At 58.5% G+C, this 8,502-nt stretch overlaps 1 long non-coding RNA gene across 1 annotated transcript; it reads left to right on the forward strand.

The window, feature by feature from the left end:
* Nucleotides 1-2,695: 2,695 nt before the first annotated feature.
* LOC144952469 (uncharacterized) lies at nucleotides 2,696-8,121 on the forward strand. The gene is made up of 3 exons (XR_013640634.1): nucleotides 2,696-2,788; nucleotides 5,413-5,472; nucleotides 8,037-8,121. It is a non-coding gene; the product is annotated as an uncharacterized LOC144952469 (long non-coding RNA).
* The last annotated feature ends 381 nt before the right edge of the window (nucleotides 8,122-8,502 follow it).

Below are 8,502 nucleotides of genomic sequence, written 5' to 3' on the forward strand. Positions count from 1 at the left end.
CACTGACCCACCAACTCACCGACTCACCCACCCACCGACTCACCCACCCACCCACCGACCCACCAACCCACCCACTCACCAACCCACCCACCCACCAACCAACCCACCAACCCACCAACCCACCCACCCACCCAACAACCAACAAACCCACCCACCCAACAACCAACAAACCCACCAACCCACCAACCCACCAACCCACCAACCCACCAACCCACCAACCCACCAACCCACCCACCAACCCCCCCCCCCCACACCGACCAACCGACCCCCATCACCCACCCCCCACCCACCCAACCCACCCATCAACCCAACCAACCCACCCACCCACCAACCCACCCATCCACACCACCCACCAACCTAACCACCCATCCACCCACCAACTCACTCACCCACTCACCCACCAACTCACCCACCCACCCACCAACTCACCCACCCACCAACTCACCCACCAACTCACCCACCCACCCACCAACTCACCCACCCACCCACCAACTTACCCACCCACCCACTCACCAACCAACCCAACCCACCCACCAACCCACCCACCAACTCACCCAACCCACCCACCAACCCACCCACCCACCAACCCACCCACCCACCAAGCCACCCACCCAACCCACCCACCCACCAACCCACACAACCCACCCACTCACCCACCCACCAACCCACCCACCCACCAACTCACCCACCCACCCACGCACCCACCAACCCACCCACCAACCCACCCACCCACCAACCCACCCACCAACCCACCCACCAACCCACTCAACTCACCCACCAACCCACCCACCCACCAACCCACCCACCCACCAACCCACCAACCCACCAACCCACCAACCACGCACCACCAACCCACCCACCAACCCACCCACCCACCAACCCACCCACCAACCCACTCAACTCAACTCACCCACCAACCCACCCACCCACCAACCCACTCACCCACCCACCAACCCACCCACCCACCAACCCACCCACCCACCCACCAACCCACCAACCCACCCACCCACCCACCAACCTAACCACCCATCCACCCACCAACTCACTCACCCACTCACCCACTCACCCACCAACTCACCCACCCACCCACCAACTCACCCACCCACCAACCCACTCAACCCACCCACTCAACCCACCCACCCAACCCACCCACCCACCAACCCACTCAACCCCCCACTCAACCCACCACCCACACACCAACCCACCAACCCACCAACCCACCCACCCACCAACCCACTCACCAACCCACCCACCCACCAACCAACCCACAACCCACCCACCCACCCAACAACCAACAAACCCACCCACCCAACAACCAACAAACCCACCAACCCACCAACCCACCAACCCAACCCACCCATCAACCCAACCAACCCACCCACCCACCAACCCACCCATCCACCCACCCACCAACCTAACCACCCATCCACCCACCAACTCACTCACCCACTCACCCACCAACTCACCCACCCACCCACCAACTCACCCACCCACCAACTCACCCACCAACTCACCCACCCACCACCAACTCACCCACCCACCAACTTACCCACCCACCCACTCACCAACCAACCCAACCCACCCACCAACCCACCCACCAACTCACCCAACCCACCCACCAACCCACCCACCAACCCACCCACCAACCCACCCACCCACCAAGCCACCCACCCAACCCACCCACCCACCAACCCACACAACCCACCCACTCAACCCACCCACCAACCCACCCACCCACCAACTCACCCACCCACCCACGCACCCACCAACCCACCCACCAACCCACCCCACCACCAACCCACCCACCAACCCACCCACCAACCCACTAAACTCACCCACACCACCCACCCACCCACCAACCCACCCACCCACCAACCCACCAACCCACCAACCCACCAACCCACCCACGCACCCACCAACCCACCCATCAACCCACCCACCCACCCACCCACCCACCAACCCACCCACCAACCCACTCAACTCAACTCACCCACCAACCCACCCACCCACCAACCCACTCACCCACCCACCAACCCACCCACCCACCAACCCACCCACCCACCCACCAACCCACCAACCCACCCACCCACCAACCCACCAACCCACCCACCCACCCACCAACCTAACCACCCATCCACCCACCAACTCACTCACCCACTCACCCACTCACCCACCAACTCACCCACCCACCCACCAACTCACCCACCCACCAACTCACCCACCCACCAACTCACCCACAAACTCACTCACCCACCAACTCACCCACCCACCCACCAACTCACCCACCCACCAACTCACCCACCCACCCACGCACGCACGCACCCACCAACCCACCCACCTACCAACTCACCCCACTCACCAACCCACCAACCCACCCACAACCCCCTCCCCCCACACCGACCAACCGACCCCACCGACCCACCAACCCACCCACCCACCCACCAACTCACCCACCCACCAACCCCCCCCCCCCCCCACCGACCCACCCACCGACCCACCCACCAACCCACTCACCCACCCACCCATCCACCCTCCATCGCCACTGGGGGAGAGACAAAGGCAACCGGGCGTGGTGGTGGTTGCTGGCCCCCCACCGGCCCCACGTGTGCCCCAGTGCCGGCCTTCATAAGGCGCTCGCTAACAGCACTTGCCCCATCAATCTGTTGAGGCTACACGGGGGATCTTTGTCTTCACAGAGGGCCCATTCGGTGCTGGGCTGCATCGTCATGTTCCTGGCCTTGATGCAACCGATCATGGCGGTCTTCAGGCCTCACCCCAACACCCCGATGTAAGTGGAGGTACCCTGTGCCAGGCTAGGTGCATGAGGACGTCACGGGACACAGACAAAGGTGGTGCCATGGGGGTCGACTGCTGTGCCAGGCTAGGTGCACGAGGAGGTCACGGGACGGACCCAGGTGTTGCCATGGGTTGACTGCTGTGCCAGGCTAGGTGCAGGAAGAGGTCACGGGATGGGCCCAAGTGTCACGGGTGGACTGATGTGCCAGGCTAGGTGCAGGAGGAAGTCACGGGGCAGACCAAGCAGGTGCCGTGGGTTGACTGCTGTGCCAGGCTAGGTGCATGAGGAGGTCACGGGGCAGACCAAGCAGGTGCCGTGGGTTGACTGCTGTGCCAGGCTAGGTGCATGAGGAGGTCACGGGGCAGACCAAGCAGGTGCCGTGGGTTGACTGCTGTGCCAGGCTAGGTGCAGGAGGAGATCACGGGACAGACCCTGCAGGTGCCGTGGCTCGACTGCTGTGCCAGGCTAGGTGCAGGAGGAGATCACGGGACACAGACCCAGGTGGTGTCGCGGGTTGACTGCTGTGCCAGGCTAGGTGCAGGAGGTCACAGGACAGACCCAGCAGGTGCCACCATCACCAAAACCGTTTATTTAACTCGGTCCTGTAGGTTCCCCTAGGTTGACTCGGCCTCAAATGAGTTACCTGGCGCGGTGCGTAGTAGAACATCGCCACTGGGGGAGACAAAGGCGGCCGGGCGTGGTGGTGCTGGCCACCCACCCCCTCGTGTGTGCCACAGTGCCGGTAGCCTTCACAGCACTTGCCCCAACAGTCTGTCACAGACTACACGGGGAATCTTTGTCTGTGTGGGGAGCGGTGGTGTAGTGGTTAGCGCTACGAACCCGGCGACCCTGGTTCGATTCCCGCTCACGGCCATCACCAGTGACGATTATCTGAACAGGTCCTGGGCCTCCCCTAGGTCGACTCAGCCTCAAATGAGTTACCTGGTGCGGTGTGTAGTAAAACATCGCCACTGGGGGAGACAAAGGCGGCCGGGCGTGGTGCTCGCCACCCACCCCCTCGTGTTTGCCACAGCGCCGCTTATCACCGGGTGCTGCTGCTTCTCGCTACGAAACGGCACTTGCCCCGACAGTCCGTTGAAGGCTACACGGGGCATCTTTGTCTTTCCTGATTTGAAGCTTTCGTGACCGCAGGAATGCCACGCTCTCTGATTCTTTCGGCAAAGTCACGTGGGTAGAAAAAGTAATTCGAAACAAAAATAAAAAACACGACGTTTCGATCGCGACACAAAAGCGTTCCGTCTTCAGGTGTGAGAAAAAATTGACGATCTTTGTCTGTGTGTGTGTGTGCCCTGCGGGTATGAAACAGCACTTGCCCTGACAGTCCGTTAAAGTATTCGACAGACCTGTTCTTCACCTGAGGACGGCTGCTTGCGTTGTGGCCAAAACGTCGTGAGAATTATTTTATTATGTTTTATTTGTATTATTTTATTATTTCCATTCTACGTGACTTTACCGAAAGAATCAAGAAGATGAATCCCTGCAGTCACGAAAGCTTTAAATCTTTATTTACATATTCTTAGGTTTTTTCGTTAAAGTCACGTAGGTAAAACATTTAAATTAATAAAAGTAAAATAAAAATAAAATAAAAATCACGACGTTTCGGAGGCAACACAAGCCTCCGTCTTCGGGTGGAACCGTCACAGCACGATAGCTGTATCAAGTGAATGAGAAATTCCAAGGAAACAGTCCTTGTATATATACCGGTTGAGGGTGGGAGGAGCCAAGATAGGCCCTGAATATTATGTTTTGTGAGGTTCGGTGCGTCTGAAACACGCTGCTAGGAATGAGCCTTTGTTGTGTAAACTTGGTGCGGATGATGTAAAGGTGCGTGTCAATGGGACTGAGTCCGTTAAAGGCTACGCGGGTGACGTTTGCCTGTGTGTGTGTGTGTGTGCCCTGCGGATATGAAACAGCACTTGCCCCGACAGTCCGTTAAAGGCTACGCGGGTGACCTTTGCCTGTGTGTGTGTGCCCTGCGGATATGAAACAGCACTTGCCCTGACAGTCCGTTAAGGCTACGCGGGTGACGTTTGCCTGTGTGTGTGTGCCCTGCGGGTATGAAACAGCACTTGCCCTGACAGTCCGTTAAAGGCTACGCAGGTGACCTTTGCCTGTGTGTGTGTGCCCTGCAGGTATGAAACAGCACTTGCCCTGACAGTCCGTTAAAGGCTACGCGGGTGACCTTTGCCTGTGTGTGTGTGCCCTGCGGGTATGAAACAGCACTTGCCCTGACAGTCCGTTAAAGGCTACGCGGGTGACGTTTGCCTGTGTGTGTGTGCCCTGCGGATATGAAACAGCACTTGCCCTGACAGTCCGTTAAAGGCTACGCAGGTGACCTTTGCCTGTGTGTGTGTGCCCTGCGGGTATGAAACAGCACTTGCCCTGACAGTCCGTTAAAGGCTACGCGGGTGACGTTTGCCTGTGTGTGTGTGCCCTGCGGATATGAAACAGCACTTGCCCTGACAGTCCGTTAAAGGCTACGCTGGTGACCTTTGCCTGTGTGTGTGTGCCCTGCGGGTATGAAACAGCACTTGCCCTGACAGTCCGTTAAAGGCTACGTGGGTGACCTTTGCCTGTGTGTGTGTGTGCTGTAGGAGGCCGCTGTTTAACTGGGCTCATTGGTTCGTGGGGGACGGCGGCTCGCATCCTTGCCGGTAACGCCGCCGTGTATATCTCGCACTGCGAGTTGTAGACTACGCGCTATAGACTACACGTCTTCTTGGTTCTTTCGGTAAAGTCACGTAGAAGGGAAATGATAAAATAATAAAAATAACTGCAGGCTGACTCCCTGTCATTACCTCCCGTGGCCACCAGTCCATTCGCACTGCAGGCTGACTCCCCTGTCATTACTTCCCATGGCCACCAGTCCACTCACACTGCAGGCTGACTCCCCTGTCATTACCTCCCGTGGCCACCAGTCCACTCGCACTGCAGGCTGACTCCCCTGTCATTACCTCCCATGGCCACTAGTCCACTCACACTGCAGGCTGACTCCCCTGTCATTACCTCCCGTGGCCACCAGTCCACTCACACTGCAGGCTGACTCCCCTGTCATTACCTCCCGTGGCCACCAGTCCACTCGCACTGCAGGCTGACTCCCCTGACATTACCTCCCGTGGCCACTAGTCGATTCGCACTGCAGGCTGACTCCCCTGACATTACCTCCCGTGGCCACCAGTCCATTCGCACTGCAGGCTGACTCTCTTGGCATTACCTCCCCTGGCCACTAGTCCATTCGCACTGCAGGCTTACTCCCCTGTCATTACCTCCCGTGGCCACCAGTCCATTCGCACTGCAGACTGACTCCCCTGTCATTACCTCCCTTGGCCACCAGTCCATTCGCACTGCAGGCTGACTCCCCTGTCATTACCTCCCGTAGCCATTAGTCCATTCGTACTGCAGGCTGACTCCCCTGTCATTACCTCCGGTGGCCACTAGTCAATTCGCAATGCAGGCTGACTCCCTTGTCATTACCTCCCGTGGCCACTAGTCCATTCACACTGCAGGCTGACTCCCCTGTCATTACCTACCATGGCCACTAGTCCATTCGTACTGCAGGCTGACTCCCCTGACATTACCTCCCGTGGCCACTAGTCGATTCGCACTGCAGGCTGACTCCCCTGACATTACCTCCCATGGCCACCAGTCCATTCGCACTGCAGGCTGACTCCCTTGGCATTACCTCCCCTGGCCACTAGTCCATTCGCACTGCAGGCTTACTCCCCTGTCATTACCTCCCGTGGCCACCAGTCCATTCGCACTGCAGACTGACTCCCCTGTCATTACCTCCCTTGGCCACCAGTCCATTCGCACTGCAGGCTGACTCCCCTGTCATTACCTCCCGTAGCCATTAGTCCATTCGTACTGCAGGCTGACTCCCCTGTCATTACCTCCGGTGGCCACTAGTCAATTCGCACTGCAGGCTGACTCCCCTGTCATTACCTCCGGTGGCCACTAGTCTACTCACACTGCAGGCTGACTCCCTTGTCATTACCTCCCGTGGCCACTAGTCCACTCACACTGCAGGCTGACTCCCCTGTCATTACCTACCATGGCCACTAGTCCATTCATACTACAGGCTGACTCTTGGCATTACCTCCCCTGGCCACTAGTCCATTAGCACTGCAGGCTGACTCCCCTGACATTACCTCCCGTAGCCACCAGTCCATTCCCACTGCAGGCTGACTCCCCTGTCATTACCTCCCGTGACCACCAGTCCACTCACACTGCAGGCTGACTCCCCTGTCATTACCTCCCGTGACCACCAGTCCACTCGTACTGCAGGCTGACTCCCCTGTCATTACCTCCCGTGACCACCAGTCCACTCGTACTGCAGGCTGACTCCCCTGTCATTACCTCCCGTGGCCACTAGTCCACTCACACTGCAGGCTGACTCCCCTGACATTACCTCCCGCGGCCACTAGTCCCTTCACACTGCAGGCTGATGATGCTATGTGCTATAGACTACGCGCTATCGACACCGAGCTATGTGCTACCCTGCCGTGCTACCACTGCTACCACTACCGTGTCATCACTGCTACCACTGCTACTACTGCTACCGCTGCTACTACTGCTACCACTGCTACTACTGCTACCACTACCGTGCTAACACTGCTAACACTGCTACCACTGCTACTACCACTACTACTGCTACCACTGCCATGCTAACACTGCTACTACTGCTACCACTACCACTGCTACCACTGCTACCACTACTACTGCTACTACTGCTAACACTGCCGCCACTACCGTGCTAACACTGCTAACACTGCTACTACTGCTACCACTACTACTGCTACTACTGCTAACACTACTACTGCTACCACTACTACTGCTACCACTACTACTGCTACCACTACCGTGTCATCACTGCTACTACTGCTACCACTTCTACCGCTGCTACTACTGCTAACACTGCTACCACTACCACTGCTACTACTGCTACCACTACCACTACCCACTACTCACTCAGCTACTCTGCTACCACTACTACTGCTACTACTGCTACCACTACTACTGCTACCACTACTACTGCTACCACTACTACTGCTACCACTACTACTGCTACCACTGCCGTGTCATCACTGCTACTACTGCTACCACTGCTACCACTACCACTGCTACTACTGCTACCACTACTACCACTACTACTGCTACTACTGCTACCACTACCACTGCTAACACTACCACTACTAACACTGCTACTGGCGTGGTGCAGTGGCGTGCCTCTTCCTGGGCGTGGACATGGTGTCCCTGGACCTGCCCGACCGTTGGGACAAGCTGCTGCTCATGGGGGCGCTGCTACTACTGTTACTACCACTACTACTGCTAACACTGCCACTACTACTGCTAACACTACCACTGCCGTGCTAACACTGCTATTGGCGTGGTGCAGCGGCGTGCCTCTTCCTGGGCGTGGACATGGTGTCCCTGGACCTGCCTGACCGTTGGGACAAGCTGCTGCTCATGGGGGCGCTGCTCTGGCAGCTGGCGGCAGAGGCCCTGCTCGAGATCTTGGGCTGCTGCGGAGCTGACAAAAGTGGGTGGTGGGGGGGGGTTGGTGGGGGGTTGGGGGGGTGGGGGGGTGGGGGTGGTGGGGGGTGGTGGGGGTGGTGGGGGGGGGGGGTGGGGGGGGGATGGTGGGGTGGTGGTTGTGGGGTTGGTGGGGGGGGGGTGGGGGGTGT

Source organism: Lampetra fluviatilis, chromosome 68 (genome assembly GCF_964198595.1).
Source record: "Lampetra fluviatilis chromosome 68, kcLamFluv1.1, whole genome shotgun sequence".
Taxonomy (NCBI): domain Eukaryota; kingdom Metazoa; phylum Chordata; class Hyperoartia; order Petromyzontiformes; family Petromyzontidae; genus Lampetra; species Lampetra fluviatilis.